The sequence below is a fragment of the Hyaena hyaena genome, unplaced genomic scaffold (assembly GCF_003009895.1).
Source record: "Hyaena hyaena isolate Hyena2069 unplaced genomic scaffold, ASM300989v1 scaffold_787, whole genome shotgun sequence".
In the NCBI taxonomy this organism is placed as follows: Eukaryota; Metazoa; Chordata; class Mammalia; order Carnivora; family Hyaenidae; genus Hyaena; species Hyaena hyaena.
Genome location: NW_024081417.1, coordinates 125,931 through 144,174, shown reverse-complemented (window position 1 = coordinate 144,174; position 18,244 = coordinate 125,931). Strand labels below are relative to the sequence as shown.

The following is an 18,244-nucleotide window of genomic DNA, read 5'->3' as shown; positions in this document are numbered from 1 at the left end:
TCTGTGTTTGGGAGTCGTTAGTCGGCCCTTCTCTGTGTCACCCCCCCTTCTTTGTGTGGGGGTCTCACACACCCCCACACCCTCTCATCGAGACCCCTGTCAGGGGCCCCTGGTGTTGGCTTCGTTGACGTCAACCTGCCTTCGCGCCAAGCTGTCACCACAGCAACCACAGCCTGATTGACAGCACTCAGAGGCGTGGCGAGGGGGGCCCGGGTGGGACGCTCGGCCTCTGATTGGCCTGCGCTGCAGCCCCGCCTCTGCGGAGAGCCTGACAAGGAGTCGCGCGCAGAGGCTCGGTGCAGACGCCGGGAGCCGCGGGAGAACGAGGTCGGAGCTGAGGAGCGGACATGTCCACCCTGGGCTGGTGGCGCCGCCGGGCGCCAGGGGCCCTGTGGGCGTGCTAGACCGTGCACGCGGGCTGCGCCCGGGCCGAGCCGTGAGGCCCGAGGCGGTGTGGTGAGGGGAGGTGAGTCCAGCCGGACCCCCGCCCTGCACGTCCGAGTCAGGACGGTGTCCGAATGCCGCCTAAGGCGGCACGGCGGTCACACGCCGTAGTCTGGGACCCTGGTCAGATGGGGAAGGGGGAGGTGGCTGGCGGACACCGCCTGGCGGGGTCCTCAAGGGGTGCAGGGCGCGGGTTGCCGCGCTTGCAGTGGGCACCATCCTGCGTGTCCAGCCGAGGTCTCTGGGATGGGCTGCCCCTTTGAGGTGGCCGCGGAACCGGGGTAGGGGTGGCTGCTGCGCCATCTTGCCTGGTGCAGGTGGGGGACGGGGATGGGATGACCACGGACTTCTGTCAAGAGGGCCCACCAGGGTGGGTGCTGGGGAAGTGGCGGGCTGGCTGGGTCTGGGGGCTGCAGATCACTACGTCCGTCCCTCAGGCTGTCCCTCCATCCCAGCCGGAGTTTGGGGGGCGGGGCTTGTTTTGCCGCAGTGGCGGTGGGAGGAGCTAAGGGCCGCAAGAGGCGGGGCCAAGGGCTTCATGCCTGTGGAGTATTTTCTCTGGACTGTGAGTGACTGGGGAGCCCGCCCACACTGGCGCCATCTTTGGTGTGGGCGATAAAGTTCGCTGCACAGGCGCTGCCCTGATTGGTTGGCCGTGGATTGGGGCGGGGCCAAGGGCGGTCCAGACTGCCGCGAGCCCAGGTGTGACGTTATCGTTGAGTCCCGCCTACCTTGGCGCCATCTTTGATGGGGGTGGCTGAGGTTTGCCGCGCAGGCAGGCGCAATGGTGGCTGGCTGGCGACAGCAGGGCCGGGCTAAGGGCTGTGGGGGACCGTGATGACCCCGTGTTGTATGCAGTGACTGAAAGCTACAGGGTCCTGAACACCTCACACTTTTGCTAATCAAAGGTCTGGCTGCAGAGGCTTGCTGTGACAGTGCCACCCCGATTGGCTTGAGGGCTGAGCTCTGAATTCTGAGAAAGGGCCATGGCTGGTGACCCAGAGACCGCTTTGTCAGCAGGGTCCACGTGGTTTGGAGAAGCCAGGCCTTGTGCTAAGTTTGCCGCGGCTGCCGCGGTCGCGGCCGCCATGGAACCGTTAGTCCTGAAGTACAGGGCTACAGTCTGTCGACGTGCCCGCTGTTACTCGTTGGCTATATCTGGGCATGGCAGATGCACAGTTTTCTCTTATGGTTGTCGCCTCGCGGTGTGTCTGGCCCTATCTTTTGGCTAGGGGAATGCTGGAGACACGGAGTAGCACAGCTGTGCCGCGCAGACTCTGTCGGCGGGGCAGAGGGGGTGGGGCCACGGGCATTTTGGGGAACTGACCCTGCTGCTGGGCCCCGCCCAGGCTGGCACTATTCCTGACTATTCCTGGGCCGACAGGTGACTGCTGAGACTTTTGCGCAGGCGCCATCTTGAAGGACGCAGAGTTGCAAGGGGCGGGTCCAAGGGGGGGGAGGAGCTGCAGAGCTCGGCCCACTCTAGTGCTGTTAGCCGACAGGTGGCCGCCGAGACTTACTGCGCAGGCGCCGTCTTGAAGGACAGCAAACCTGCAGGGGGCGGGTCCAAGGGGAGGGGCTGCAAAGCTCGGCCCACTCTAGTACTGTTTGTTGGCCGACAGGTGGCAGCTGAGACTTCTGTGCAGGCGCCATCTTGAAGGACAGCCGAGCTGCAGGGGGCGGGTCCACGGGGAGGGAGGAGCTATATAACTCGGCCCATTTTAACGTTGGCCAACAGATGGCAGCCGAGACTTACTGCGCAGGCGCCATCTTGAGTGCCCCCCCCCCCGGGGCTGGCTGTAAGGGGTGGGACCAAGGGGCGGGGCTGCAGCAGCGCCCACTCTGGCACTGTTGGCCGACAGGTGGCAGCTGAGGCTTACTGCGCAGGTGCCATCTGAGTGACCGCGGAGCTGGCTGTAGGGGGTGGGACCAAGGGGCGGGGCTGCAGCAGCGCCCACTCTGGCACTGTTGGCCGACAGGTGGCAGCTGAGGCTTACTGCGCAGGCGCTGTCTTTACCGTTGAGTGGCTGCAGGGGCTGGGCCCAAGGGGAGGGGCTGAGGAGTTCCGCCTACTCTGTCGACAGGTGGCAGCCAAGACTTAATTCGCCGGCACCTTTTGAGTGACAGGGGCCCTGCAGGGGGCGGGAGCGAGGGAAGGACTGCAGAGCCCCACCCACTCGAATTATAGTAAGACCAGTAGGTGACAGCTAAAGCTTATTGCATAAATGTCACCATTAGTGATGGTGGTATTACTGGGAGCAGTCTTGATAGAGGCTTTCATGTTTTGAATAACAGGAGACTGCAGACCCCTACCCATTGGGTGGGTAGTCCTGGGGTAGCCCCTAGAGGATTATTGCACAGGCGCATCTTGAATGATGGCAGAGCGGCAGGGGGTGAGTCTGAGGGAAGGGCCTGCAGACCCCTATCCATCCCAGCGGTGTGTTTGTTGTCCTGTAGGTGGCTGCCGTGGCTTACTGCGCAGGCGCCATCTTGAAATACGGCTGACCAACAGGGGGCGGGCCCAGAGTTGGCTGCTGAGGCTTACTGCGCAGGCACCATCTTGAATGACGGCTTAGCTGCAGGGGGCGGGACCAGAGGAGCAGCCGGGGCTTGCTACGCAGGCGCAATCTGAATGATGGCGGAGCTGCAGGGGGCGGTGTGAAGGAGGAGCTCTCATGTCCAGATTGATGGGGCTGCAGACCCTGCCCACCCTTGCGCCATGTTGGCCAGTAGGTGACTACTGAGTCTTAACAGCTGAGGCGCCATCAAAAAGGACTGTGGAGTTGCAGGGGGTGACCTGAAGGTGGGACTGCCATGTCCTAAGTGACTGAGGGGTCCTGGAGAGGCCTGTCCACCTTTGCATGGCTGAGAAAAGGAGTCAGGTTTGCTGTGCAGGCGCCAGTTTAGCCAGACCGGAGTGTTTGCTGCCGTGGCTGTGCAACAGGGTGGCAGGCACGACCTTTCCTCAGAAGGACACCAAAGCCAAGTCTTGGGAATGTAGGGACAGGATTCATCTGTGCAGCCCTGAGGGTCTGTTTGAAAAACTGGGGTTCAGGTATCGATATTTTAATAGATTTGGGGAAGGCCAGGTCTCCAGAAGACGGAGGTGTGCTGTGACATAAGTTTTGAGGTGTGGAGGCTTTGAGGTCAGTATGGAGTTTACGCAAAGGAAAACATCTATAAGATCTTGGGACTGGACAATTTAGGGCGCAAAAAAGAGAGGGGCGTGGCACCCTAGGCACATCGGGGTGTGGTTTGGGAGAGTCCTTCTAGGGGGAGGGGGCAGGGCCGTCCTGGCTCCTGGGTGGGGCTACCTGCTGGCGGCTGGAGGGGGTGTGGGAGCTGCGCGCACGGAGAGCATCTTGTGGCCCTGTAGCTGCGTCCCCTGCAGGACCACGGTGAACTAGCACTGAACTAGCTCTCCCTGGGTTTGCTTACATGTATCCCAGACTCCAGCCGGGGCACTTCTAGTCCTAGCTCCACCAAAGCATCTCATAAGCCCCCACCTCTTTTTTCCTTTTCCTTTTCTTCTCCTTTTTTTTTTTTTTTTTTTTTTTAGGTAGAGAAAGTAACATTGGAAGTCTCCTTCCCCACCAGGTGGTGAGAGAAACCTAATTAAGTATGCACATCTTCCAGTCAATATCATCAATATAGAGTTAGAGTCATAATCATGAAGGTACTTCCCCCAGGAAGTACCCCCTAACTGATTGAATGCGCCCACTGAGGCACAGTGGGACTTGAAATATGTAGTATTAACCCACTTGGGAGCAGGGTGATAACCTCTAAAATGGTAGATAAGCTTAAGGAATGAAGTAATTACCTAATGACGGTAGTACTAAGGTCCTAATAAAAGATAAGCTCCTCGTATTACTTAAATTTACAATGCACTTAAACTTATGGGCCTGCATCACTAGCTATTAGATGGCAAAACTGGAATTTTAACGTACTTTTCTAAGGAGTATCTGTTTCACTAGTCCATATGGTCTCCACGGAAAATGTCAGTAGAAATTCTGTTTTTCAAAGTGATGTTAGCTTGATCTATAGTAGTCTGCCATGAACTCTGAGATTGAGTTCTCTGAGCATCTGATTTTCTATAATAGGAGACTTAGAAAATTAACGGTATTGTGGTGAGGAGTAGCAGAGACAGTGAAAGTAAGATGTTAAGCACTCTATGGGGTTTGTAAATAAGTACATAAATATATAAGTAAATAATAATACCACTTCAGCTATTTTTTTCTCCTGAGTTTTGCCTACATGTGTCCTTTTCTTTTAGAGGGACTACCAGTGTCACATAGTTAATAAGTGGAAAGTCGGGTTCTTGAATTGATTTCTTAATCCAAAGTCCTGTGTCTTTACTGTTTTGCTTTGCTTGTTAGAAAGCTTTCTAAGATGTTCAGATAATGACTTGCACAGCCACTGGGGTAACCCCACAGGGAAGAGGCTATGATTACAGTCCACAGTACAGCTTGTACCTCGGGGAGCAATGCCCATGGCCCGTCCATCTAGAGAGGGAGGGCTCTTCCTTCCGGTCTCACTTGACCTCTGCCACTGGAGGAAATAAAGGTTCACCTGTTGTGTAGTCCTTTCTAGTCTGAGGAATCTGGGGTTTGCAAAGTGAATTCGGTATATCTCATGCTTTTTTTTTTTTTTTCCTTCACCAGCTTTGCCTTCTCGAGCTTCTACCCTTCTCAGAGACAGCTGGCAAGAGGAAGTGGTCCAAACACTAGGTGGCTGGATCCAGGTCCAGGTGAGCTGCATTCCCTTCTCACAGTGCCACACTCATCCTTGGAGTGAACACATTCTTCCTCATCCTGACACTTTTCTACTGCATATGTACTCCAGGCAGCCATGCAAGTACTCATTTGTGCTTTCTGAAAACTCACAGACTCTTCTGGTGAATTGTGTGTTTGCCAGAAATTCTCCTTGGCCTCATGCTATCCTTTTCAGTTTCCTACCGTTTTGTTTTTTTTTTCCAACGCTCAGTTGTACTTTCAGGCCTACTCTTTATCTCTTGTTGGGTGATTAAAGAAGCATGAGAGATCCATCAGTTCTTCTAGCAAACATGGCCTAGAGTGGGAAAAGAGGTGTATTTTTGGAGTTCATAGTCTATTGGATAATGAAAGATATTGACAAAATAATTGTGCAATTTATGGTTTTGAGAGAGAATATTCATTGTAGGCAGTTAACCTGAAAGAGGCCACATAGGGCCTTCCTGGAAGGCCAGGGAAGTTCAGGCTGAGCACTGAAGAAGGGAGGATGGTAGGGTGTTGTGGGAAGGGTAATCTCAAGCAGATGGCACAGGGGCATTTTTGAGGGCTCCAAAGAGAAGAGCCAGAAGCCTAGGATGCCTGGAGCAAAAGAAAGAATTGAGTGGCATTTGATCAAGGTGGGGAAGAGGTCAGCTGGTGCTGTGTGTGAAAGGCCTTTCAGTGAGTGGTAAGTATATTGGCTTGACATGAAGCACAGTGGGAAACTATTGAGATGTTTTAGCCATAAAAGTAACATGGGAATCAGATTTGTGTTTTAAAAATATCACCTGTTGTAGGGTTCAGAAGGGAGGGTGGAAACAGTGACTGCAGTGACTGGGTGAGGGATGATGGCTTGCATTAGGGTCAGAGCAGAGAGAGAAGTGAGGCGGATGGATTTGAAAGAGCTACTGAAAGATTTAGTGGGGTCTGTACTCTTCTTTCACACCTTGCTGACTGCTTCAGATGAGGTACAGTGAATCACATCATGTGGGGAACTGAGTGAAATAGCAAACATGGATTCCGTCAGCAAACATGGATACTGTCCCCCATTCTGGGATAGGACCATGCCAGGCTTTGTGTCTCTGGAAGTGGGTGATGTAACCACTGGCCTCAGCGTCTGCTGAATGGGAACTGTAGTTAAATGAGGAGTAAGAAAACATGCTTACCAAAATAGGTGACTGTGCTGATGGTGTGTTACCATCTGAAGGAAGGCTCACGTGCCATCCCTGGTGGGTCCCTGGCAGTGGATTGGCTCATTCCTGGCCTCAGTGAATGCTTCAAGTATCCGTTGTCTGGTCCTAAAGCCTGTGGAGACTCAGAAACCTTATTTTGCCTAAGAACTCATCCTGTGTTAGTAGATCCACACTAATGAAGCTCAGGAGACCTGTGTAAACCCTACTGACATACTAGTTTATGTTGAAAACCAGTGTGACTAAAGTACGGTGTTCCTGTTTCCTCAGTTCTGGTTTGTCAGTCTATAGTGGGAGAGAACTACAACAGGGACCCAAGTACTCAAAAGTGTGTATGCTCAGCAGATTCTCTCCCTGTAGGCAGACCTACATGGGCAGTGAAATCATAATGAGAAAGTTACTTGGTGAGTATGGAATCAAAATGAGAGAATGTGAAGGTTTACTAGCACTGGCCTTAAGGTAGCCTAGTGCTAGCATCTAGTTGCAGTGAAGCTTGTACTAGGGTAACTAGGACACCAGAGGCCACCTATCTACAGTCCCCAATTTCCACTCAGATTAGGTTTGACTAGAGTACCCCTTTCCTGTACATGCTGTGTGGGCTGTCTTGTCACGTCCTTTCTCCTTTGGGGGGAAAAAACTGATCAGCTAATAACTGATGTGAAAATATGGCCAGATAAGTCATACTGGCTCAGAAGACGTTCTCTTTAAAGTAGCTTTATTCGTCTTGAACTATTGGGGTCTGATCATTAAACTAAAACTTTTAGATACTATTTCCTCTCTTCTGAAATTTCTGGGGAAAGCCCACAAGAATGGACACCAACAAGGAAATTTGGCTGCAGTGTGGTAAGTGCTAAGCCTTTGTGATAGAGGTAAGCCCAGGGTGATGTGGATATTATTGAAGAAGAGCCATCTAAAAGACCAGAGGGTGGAGGTCATAGCCAGTATGGTAGGGAGAGTGGTCCTTTACTCTTCGCTGACATTCCCATGTGAAACTGCCCCTCGCCCCCCAGCAGCCCCTGTTGTCCGCATGTTCCTGTTCATGGTTGATCAGACAAGACCGGACATCTAAGCCTAGAGCCATGGTTCTCAAAGTATAGTTACTGGGGTGCCTATTGGAATGCCTCTTTCCTAGAGAACCACAGGCCTTCTAGATTGTCACACCTAGAAAGGCAGGTACATGTTTCACAAGTACCTCGGATGGCTTTTGGCACCCCAAGTTTGAGAACCACCACAGAACCTGAGCTGTGGTGTGCGCTTGCAGCCTCCGAGCTTGGGTTGCTGAGGCTGTCAGCACTGGGCGCGTCACCGGGAGGTGAGGTAGGACTGGGACTGGGGCAGCGTTTACCACGTGCATGCTGAAGTAGAGAATGTCGGTCTGCAGAAAGAGGCAGGAGAATGGAGCAAACGAGAAGAGAGAGGAGACTACACACCATGCTGTCCCCAAGAAACGAAGAAAGTAACTTCCTCGCTTCCTGACTTTAAAGTTCTCAATTCCAGCCCCCTCGGATGAGGTAGGTAGAATGAGTGAGGGGGCTGAATCTAGGTGCACCGTGACGAGGGGCCCAAGTAAGTAAGTAGAGATGGGGTTGAAGAAGCTCTCATGGAGCTTCTTTCTCAACTGAATGGATGTGGGGACCTGAGGTCAAACAGTGGGGTCACAGGATTTCTTTAGCTCTCCTTACATGTCCCAGTCAACGTTTTCCAGCCTCTGATCTGTGTTCTTTGAATTCTTCCCAATTCAGTTGTTCGAGGCCAAAGATACCCCACAAGCAAGGATGAATTCTATCCTTGTTTCAGTTACCTTAATTGTGAGGCCCATACTTTTGTTTTCTATTCATTTTTATGAAATAGACAAGTAAAATGCTATAAAACATTCAAAGAATGGCACAAATACCACAGTCAAAACCACAGTGGACACACTGTCGTCCAGGTGGCACCACTATCTTATGGTTTTAAGTGGTCAAGCTCACACGTGAAATTTACTCTGCATAAAATGCTTATAATGCATATAACATGTCATGGTTAGATACCTAGCGTATGCAAGAAGTGATGTTGGAGGTTAACGCTGAAAATCCATAAGCCCCTCTACCCAGGGTGGAGAGAGAGTCTGCTTTCTATCATTCATCTCCTCTCTTTCCCTCCTCTTAGAATTGGTGGTCTTGGCCCCTAGGAGCAGGGCCTGGTCCCTTTGTGTCTCCACCTTTGCCTTTGCCTGCCAGATGTGGTCAGACCTTTTAAGATCCTGCCCTTTGCTACTACTTAACCCACACTAGGATATGTACTCCAGAGAGCAGAGGGAAATACGGAAACTTCAGTAACTAGGGGTATGCAAGGGTCCACCTGCAAGTCAGGAAATGAAGGTGATGGGTTTGCCATGTGGCCAGAATTCAGTTTGAATCGTGAGGCCAGAGGGAGGGCCTGGGCGTGGAGCACCATCAGGTGGTGCACAGGCTGGATGGGGATGTACACACAGCGAGTGGAGGCCACCATGGGAGCAGTGCGAGATGGCCAGAGGGGAAGATGAGGTGTCACGTAAGCAGGGGCCACTTCCTGGGGACCCCACAGCAGGGGACGTGCTGCTCAGCAGTAATAGGCAGAAAGGAAAAGGAAAGATCAACAGCACTTGAATTTATTTTGAATTTTATATTCAAAAAATTTTTTCCCAATTGTAAACTTAGAATAACATTTCAAATTAAAATACAAAAAGAAGCAGGATTTTTATTATTTATATTTTTATTTTCCCCATTTTATGAATAGTTTATACAAGTTTAAATGGAAGTTTTCTTCTGGTTTATACATACTTCCATATGTTTAAATACCTGTGAGTTGTTTGCTCTTGTGTGGTGTTTTTTGTTTTGTTTTTTTTTAGCACACTAAGATCACTTTCAGTTCATTAACATTTCAAACTCAAGCTATAAGAGTAAAGTTCCTGGGATGTGAGAAAGTAATTGGTGAGCGGAGGGAGGGTGCATTATGCCACCTGGAGAGCTCAGATAATGTGTCCACCATGTTTTTAGTCTCCATTTTTATGGGTATGTTTCTTTGCCTGTGTACACGTACTACTTTGTAGCTATTTAACAGTATCTACAAGAATTTCCATATAAATACATTCCCATCTATAGGTTTGCTTTCTAAAAACTGCCTTATATTCCATTGTGTGGACATTTTCACCATTTTCTATGTGTGTATAAACAGATATATATATAAAGGCCATGTATGCTGTACAATTTAATGCCCTGTTACTTTCATTTAATACTTTAAAGGTTTTTTTATGTTAGTGGTTTCCAACAAGCTTAAATAAACAAGTGTACCTGTAGAATGGAATACTACATGGCCTTCAGAAAGAATGGTATAGATCTGTGTGTACTAGTGTAGAATGATAACCATCATAAATTACTAGGTTTTAAAATGCATACACAAGGGACACCTGGCTGGCTTGGTCGGCAGAACACGCGACTCTTCATTTTGGGATTGTGAGTTCCAACCCCATGTTGGGCATAAAGTTTACTTAAAAAAATAAAAAGTTAAAAGCACACACATGAAAAACACCTAATGTGATCTCATTTCGATAAAAATTTAATGTTATTCTGTGGATGTCAAAAGGTTTAGTATAGCAACAGATTTGATCAGTAGGTGTGGCTTGTGGTTTCTACATTAAATATTCTGTACTGTCTGAACGTTGTACTACCTTTTATGTTTGCAATCAAAATAAAGTTAAACTTCTTGAAAGCATAAACTTAATGGCTACATAGCATTCCATTAAAGATTTTTATGTTTTTATTCCTTCCTGTTTGGTGAAAATTTTGGAGGATTGCAGTTTTTTGAGCGCACTGACTTACTTTAGCGAGAGCAAAGTAGGTTATTGGCCTTTGGGGCCTTACGCTTCCAGTGATGCATTGTTGAAATACAGAATTTCTTGGGAGGAGGCCAGACCCCAGCACTGGTTTTGTGGTGCTTTCCTAAAGCCAGAGTCTGTCTCCAGCCCTTCTTAGAAATGCATACTTAAATAAATGGTCAGAAGTTAAAGTGTTGGCCATACCCCTCATCACTTTTGTTAAAATTACTCTTTACCATTTAGTCCTCAGAAATTTCATAGTTTGTATTTTAAATAAGTTATTGCTTCTCTTGATTTAAAAACCTTTCTTTATTATAAACTAAATCCCATGTATGGGTACACTTTCACGCAAGTCAGTTTGGGGACAGTATTAGCTCGGTTAGTGTATTTGTCTTGACACTTGCGTCATTGTGGTGGAAAGAATACTGTACGTTTCCATATGTTTGGGTCATTTTACAGACAACACACTGCGCCCACCACACACATACCTTATTCAGGATTGTCCTGATAGTTTTGTACACTTATTCTTCTAGAGGAACTGGATTCTCGATTTGTCAAAGCTCCCCATCCTTTTATTGGATTTTAATGTATGTATGTTCAAGGAAGGATTGACAATTTCCACATTCCCATCCAAAAACATGTCTTCATGTACATAGGACTTGTTTTATGTCCTTCTATATGCTTAAAAAGATTTGTTTGGAGTTGCAGATAGTTTGAATTTATTTATGGGAATTTATTTATTTTGCTATTAATGGGATTTTTTCCCTTGTATTTACTGACAGGCTTGTCAGCTCAAAATAATGCCTTTTCCACATTATGCCTTTCATTTCTTTGTCTTCAGTTGTGTTAGCTAGATTTTTCCAGAATAGTGTTGCATGGTGGTTGTGAAGGACCTCCTTTCCTGGCCTCCACTTTTAGTTGGAATACCTTTAGTGTTTAATATATTTGCTTGCTTTTATTTGAGGTAAATCTTTATTGTTCATAGGTGGCCTCCTGGTTGCACTGTTTGCTAAGAATGTATAAGGAGAGGCTGTTGAAGTTTGCAAACTCTTTTTAACACGTAACAATGCTCATGGGACTCCCTTCCCTCTATAATCCATTGTATAGAACAGTCCACTGGAATTGGAATATCTTCTTTTTATTACTGGAATGAGCTATTTATAGTGTTCTAGATTGGATTTATTAAACATTTTTGCATCTAAGTGCAAAAAACTTTATTGAACACCTGTGTGCCAATCCTATGAGATAAAAATACAGTGATAGAAAAGGCAACAGAGGCCTTGCCCTCAGGGACTTTGGGTTTAAGTGCAGACACTCTCATATCTACTGAGTTCACACATCTTTAGGTACATCTCTGATCATATGGGTAAATTGTTACTGTTGGCCTTTCCGGGTTGTCCTTGGACAGGCTTCCCCCTCAGCCCCAACATTTCATGTGATCGTATCAGACAAACCTTTACCCAACTCCTCTTTGATGCTTTCGTCTCAGCTACCTCCAAACCTGTATCTTCTGTTTTCTTTAACGGTAGGCGTGGCTGTTGCCATGGAGGCAGAAGCTGGACTGGGGAAGTGGGGGCGAAGTGGGTAGAGCAGTTTGCTTTTGATTGGCCAGAGGCGCTGTCACAGGACGAGTTCACCTGAAATCTGGGTCTTCCTGAGGGTAAGGTGAGTATGGGGCCCTGGCAAGTACTCGCTCAGCATATCCGGCCCCACTCTGAGTTGCCCTTTTGGCTGTAAATGGAGGACAGAGTGAGTCAGGGACAAGGGTTGGGTCACTTGGTCAGGATGCACCTAACCTCATCTCACAGGGCTCACCTGCTGTCAGGTACCCCTGTAGGAGTTTGTCGATCAGTGTCTCCTTTTCCGGAGTTTGACTCTTGAGGACTTGGACAGGATTCGAGTCCCACTTTAGGACTATGGTTATACAAGAACACGTTAGCAACATAACAGTTTTCTGACACGCGCTTGTCCCTTCCCATGGCTCCATGTGTAAAATGGCATCACTCACTCATTTACTGTGGCAGCTTTTTAGTGCTACACGTATAACCTTTTGTAAACTGGAAACTAGATGTATATATAAGGACTTTATTGTAGTTGGCACCTGACTTTTTAGCTTTTTTTTTTTCCTTACTACTTGATTGTCCTTAAATGGTGACTTGTTGGTTCAAAAGAAATGGGCATTTTTAATGTTATTAAAACATAGGCTGAAATGGCATCCAGAATTACGGTTCATACCTGTACCAGCCAGCTTCTCACCAACATCAGTTTTTCCTTTTGATTTTTCTTTTTGAAATATCTGCCCATTTGATGGGCCAAAAAAGTGTTCACTATAATATTTCACATTTCTTTGATTTCTGATGAGATTGTTAGAAATTATCACTAATTTTATGGACTGTATCTTTTATTTTCACGGGGTGACGTTTCTCTTATTGCTTTCTAAGAGCTTCTCACATTTGAAATATTAACTGTCATCTATGTTGCAAAATATTTTCCCCCTCCTTTTATGGTTTGTTTTTATTTTGGTTGCTTTTTATAGTGCAGAAAATTTGTACCCATTTTTATTTTCCTGTCTGCTGAGTAGTGGTCTTTCGGTGGGCTTTGCTGTTGGAATTCTGCTTGGGCATTCTTCTCCCCATCCCTGTTCTTTGCTGTTGCACACAGTGCCTCTGTGAACACACCTGTATCTCTGTCCCCATGGGCAGACAGGTCTATCAGTTAGATTTCAGATTCAGTGGAATCCCTAGGATAAGGGATGACCTTGCATTTAGGTATTAATAATTGCTGGAGATCTGGGGAGTATAGTCAACTTACAGCTGCAATTTCTGTATGTGATTCTTGGTTTCAGAGTTCCAGAGTTGATTCTTTGGGGTTCTCTAAATTGCCTGGTTTAGGATATGACCTTGGGCTTCAGCAGGGCGTGATGGGCAGGGAAGGGAAGAGACCCCCCTCGGTGTTCAGGCATCACGGTTGCACGAACTCACTTAGTGGGTGGAACGGTCTCTAAGGCCTCTACAAGTGCTTTTGTTGATTGTTTTGTTTTAACTTTAATTTATTTTTTTGACTAGGTAATACATGCTCATGGTAAAAAATAAGTAAATAAAAACAAAAAACAAAAGGAGACTATACAGTGAAAAAGTAAGTTTCCCTTCTTTCCCTGGCCTCCAGTTCCCTTCCCCACGGGTGATCACTATTAATCGCTATTACTAGTCTTATATATATTATTACAGAAATAGTCTGTTTAAGTAAACACATCTGTTTTTATAGTTTCTTAAGAGTGCTCTACACATTTTCGTGCCCCATTTTGCACTTAACTCCGTTAGAGGTCATCTCATATCTGTTTATTTCCGATTGCCTCATTATTTTAAAAGGTTTCATAATCATGAATATGTACCATATTTTGTGCATTGTCAGGACTACTTCAATGATTATATTCTTGCACATATGTCATTATGTATTTCTGGGATAAATTCATGGCAATAGAATTTATAGGACAGGGTATATACATTTAAAATTTCAAGGAGTTATCCAAATTGCGCTCTATAAAATCTCCATTGCCACAAGCACTATGTGGGTACGCCCAGTACAATATACACATACTTATATTGTCCATCTTTATGATTACTCTGTTCTTTTTTACTCTCAGATCTGAAATGAACCTCCTCTGCATTTGTGGGAAGGAGTTGTTAGGGCCTGATTCTTTTTTTTTAAGGTTTTCCTGTTAATTTAAAAAAAAAATTTAATGTTTTTGCTGACTAAGGGCTGTTCTGTTGCCCTGGTTAGAAAATCTTAAGGACATTTAAAGAAGATCATATTTGTTTGCTCTAGTCCTGAATTTCTTGAGAAAAGAAATGAATGAATTTTTGGTGTAGAATTTGGCATGTACCTTATGACAGGATTCTTAAGGGCATTTAAACAGACAGATTATTAATGAGTAGAATTTCCTCCATCTATTTTCTGTGTTCTGGAAGGGTTTTTATAACATAGTGAGTTCATTGCTCATGGAAATCTTAATGGAAGTTGCCCCTTAAATCATTTCATTTTTTTAAATTTCTTCCCTAGATTTTCCTCTGCTTTCTGAGGTTTGCCTGTCTGTATTCTCTTAGAAAAGTTACTGATTCCCTGTCAAACCTTTTCATCTTACAGTTATTGTATAGAGTTTTCACCTACTGGTGGTTTACACTTCAAATACATGTCTACTGGAAAGAAAAATTACCATAGTAAAGAAGTGCATGTATGAAGTCAAAGTTGTCCTTACTATCTCCCAATTTTATCGTCTAGTTAGAAGAGCCCTTTTCTGCTCTATAATTCTAAAAAGTAGTCTTTTACTTGGATTTTAGCGTTTTTATATGTGGTATGACCCTTTCCCCCAGGTGAAAGATCAGCTAGTTTTCCTACTACTGAAGTAATGTGTACATTCCTTATTGGTTTGTAAATGCCACTTTTCAGGTCACTGCTGGATACCTGACTACTGTGTGGTCAACTTAGACCATGATTCCTAAGTGAATCCAGTTTCTTGTCATAAGTTATAAGTAGGTCTTTTTTGTTGTTTTATTTCTTGGGTTTTGATGGTATACACAGAACCATCATTGTTATTCTTATGTAGTCTTTCTCCTTTAGGTGGATTATAAACGAACTTTCTTACCCTGAGATTATGTGAAAATATTCCTTAAATTTTGTGTATGGTTTGTTGGCCTTTTGATAAATGAATTTTCAAAATATTGATCAAGTGGAACTCTTCCAGGTCAACTTTGGAACCATCACCAAGTTCGGCAACATTAATATTTTTCGAAGTTCCATTAAATTATATAGATTAACTTGGGGGAGGTCTTAGAACTTTAATATGCCAAATACATACATTCCCATGATTATCCCATGTCTCCAGTTACTGCCTTTTATTATTATAGTTTGTAACATTATCCATGTGGATGCTGTTGTCTTTCATTAAATCTTTTCTGTCTTTATAATGGCAGTTCTCTTCCCACTTTTTAGAATTTTTAATTGCTGATACATATTTAGGGAGCCTGTTGTGAGTTCCTTATTAAATTATTGTAAGGTCTGTTTCCATTGATTCACAGTATCTGAGCGGACACTCTTAAATGAAAGAGAATGATAGTTTTAGATCTTTCTTTATGTCTCAGGTTTTTCTTGCTTTGTTGTAACTGGCTGGAACTCTGTAGAATAGTGTTCAACAGTGATAGTGCTAGAGACTTTTGTCTCCTTTTATAACTGAATTTGGTCGGTGGTTTGTTAGTGCTAGTTTTGTATTGGCTTTTTAAATTATTCTGATTTCATAAAAACATTGGGAAACCTCTCTATTTCTCTTTGGTTGGTTTACGACCTTGGAATTGGCCTTTTCTTGAAGGTGATATATAATGCCTCACTTCTGATGCTATCTGTGTTCACAGCCATTTGGAGAATTAATTCTCTGACACTCTTTTTGCATTTCTTCCATGTTTATTTGTCCATGTGGTTTTTTTTCTTTAAAATGTCTGCAGGTCCCTGCCATTTTGACCCTGTTCCTGCAGAAAGCTGCTTGTTCTGAAGTTCTGGAAAGGATCCTCTTCTCAAACAGGTGATTTACATACCTGAAGGTATCCTGTTTCCTCTGAGAAGTTGGACTAGTGTCTACTATGGGACTAGAGTTTCCTCTGGGATCTGGGTGCTGAAGAGCAGGCTTGGGCTTCCAGCCCTTTCGTCTTTGCCATTCAGGCCTGCTGGGTTGCAGAGCACTGCCCTGATGAGGGTAGTGCACTCTGTCCCTCTTAGCCAGGCATCGCTCCAGTCCCCAGAGCCTGGACACTTGCCCTTTTCCTTCCCTGACTTTGGAAGTCTTCTGCCAAGCAGAGTGCCATCTCGTGTCCTCCCCTCTGTCACCCATCCTCAAGAAGGGCAGGGCAGACAGAGAGGCAGTACTTGATTCCCAAGGGTCTTCATGATAGGTGTGCGTGCGTGCGTGTGTGTGTGAAGGTTGATGCATCAGAGGAGAGCTGTGGGAGAAAGCATGGCGGGGGTAGGGGTGTTTCTGCATGAGCAGAGTGGAAGCCTGTCACTGCAGGGGGGAAATGGCATGGCAGAGTTTGCTAGGTTTATTCACAAATAACATATGAAACACCTTTTTTTCTCTTTATAAAAAAAAAAAGAACCTTTATTTTAAACTTACTGGTTTAACATTTAAAACAAAAGCATAAAATTTTTACTGCATATTGTTTTGTTCTTCCTTGGAAGTGAAGCCAGAAGTTCAAAGTGTCAGGTGAATTAATTCATCTAAATTCACCCAAACCTAGATTTTTTCCCATATTGTCTACATTCTCATACCATTTGTGGCTGTCCACATGGGGAGATGGTTTAGGTAATGGGAAATGTATAGCCTTAATTGATTGCATTAGAAAAAATGAAAATCAGCTTTTAAACTCAGTCTAAAAGGTTTTTCTAAAATGAAGAGGCGGATAATAAAAGAAAAAAAGAAATGAAATAAATGAAGGGAAATAAATGGGAAATAAATGAAGCAATACAGAGGATTATCAAATCTGGTTCTTTTTTTTTTTTTTTTTTTTTTTTTTTTTTTTTTTTTTTTTAATGTTTTATTTATTTCTAAGAGAGAGAGAGAGACAGCGTGAGCAGGGGAGGGTCAGAGAGAGAGGGAGACACAGACTCTGAAACAGGCCCCAGGCTCTGAGCTGGCAGTCAGCACAGAGCCCGACGCGGGGCTCGAACCCACGAACTGCGAGATCATGACCTAAGCGAAAGTCGGACGCTTAACCGACTAAGCCACCCAGGTGCCCCAAAGCTGGTTCTTTCCTAGAGGGGCTGGTAGAAAAGTGGGCAGGTGAGGGTGGGTGACACGCCAGAATGTTCTTTGGAAGCAAGGGCATAGAGGTTAATCCAGGATGTTCTCTCTCCCCAGAAACTTAGCTATGCTTCTTCAGCCACGTTTTAATGCATGCCTATGTCTAAAACCTATTTTATTTTATTTATTTTTCAAGTTTGTTTATTTTTGAGAGAGACACCATGAGCAGGGAAGGGGCAGAGAGAGAGGGAGAGAGAGAATCCCAAGCAGGCTCCATGCTGTCAACACAGAGCCCGGTGTGGGGCTCAGACTCACAAAACCGTGAGATCATGACCTGGGCCGAAACCAAGAGTTAGACGCTTAACTGACTGAGCCACCCAGGTGCCTCTAAAATCAATTTTTAAAATGGGTTTGTGCCCGTTAATTTCAGTATGTTCTATCAGGGTTGGTACCTGACTTTGTGCCAGGCAGGCACTAGAGGATACAGGGCTGAAAAAGTTAGTCTCTAATCCCTGGAGTAGAGTTTATAGTTGAGGCTGTGGAGAGGGGCAAGTTAACTCCAGTAGTTAAAAATACATAGGAGTGCTTGCAACACCTGAGAGGTGAATAGTGCAGCTCAGGAAACCTACCCAAGGAGGAGGCGTCAGCAGAGCCCGAGGCTGGGGTTCGGGACAGGCATTTGTCAGAAGGGTGTGCAGTGCCGACAGAAGGTGTCCTGAGCGAACCTGCAGACTCTACCACTCTGGCCAGTAGAACTTTCCACAGTGTTGGAGACATTCAGAAATCATCAGAAATGGCAGATTTGACCCTTGTTCCCTGTATCCCCTTTTCCATTTTTGCTGAGAAAAAAATTGACCTTTGCTTTTAGTGATGCCTAGCACCTTGAGCCTCTCTCATGTGTGGGCAGTGGGTAGGCAGGCCTTTTAGGATATTAGCTTATTTCACCTCACGTTCTAAAAGGGTTGAGGACTGTTGTTCCCCTGGAGTAGGTAAGGGGACAGACTCTAGGACATTGAATAGTTGCCCATAGGGATGACACCAGTTAGTAGCAGAGCTGACTCTCAAGCAAGTCATGCTTGGAACCCCTATGAGAGGCTGTGTTTGTGTGCCACATGTGCATCTGTATAGTGCGAGACTGTGCCTCTCTGCCCCTGGGGTTTGTTCACAGAGCATTATTGATGCCCATGTAGGGCAGCCCCACACTGCTGCCTCATCTCACCTTCTGGGACATGTGTATATC

The 18,244-nt window shown here is 45.9% G+C and overlaps 1 protein-coding gene across 2 annotated transcripts in view; it reads left to right on the top strand.

The window, feature by feature from the left end:
* Positions 1-318: 318 nt before the first annotated feature.
* The window catches only part of PEG3 (paternally expressed 3), a 33,268-nt gene continuing 15,342 nt past the window's right edge, over positions 319-18,244 (top strand). The window contains exons 1-3 of one of the 2 annotated variants that reach the window (XM_039219023.1): positions 319-466; positions 5,106-5,191; positions 15,713-15,789. The gene's annotated coding sequence lies outside the window, so the exon portion shown is untranslated. Of the gene's footprint in view, positions 467-5,105; positions 5,192-13,320; positions 13,353-15,712; positions 15,790-18,244 lie in introns of those variants that run through there. The other variant, XM_039219024.1, reaches the window with a different exon arrangement.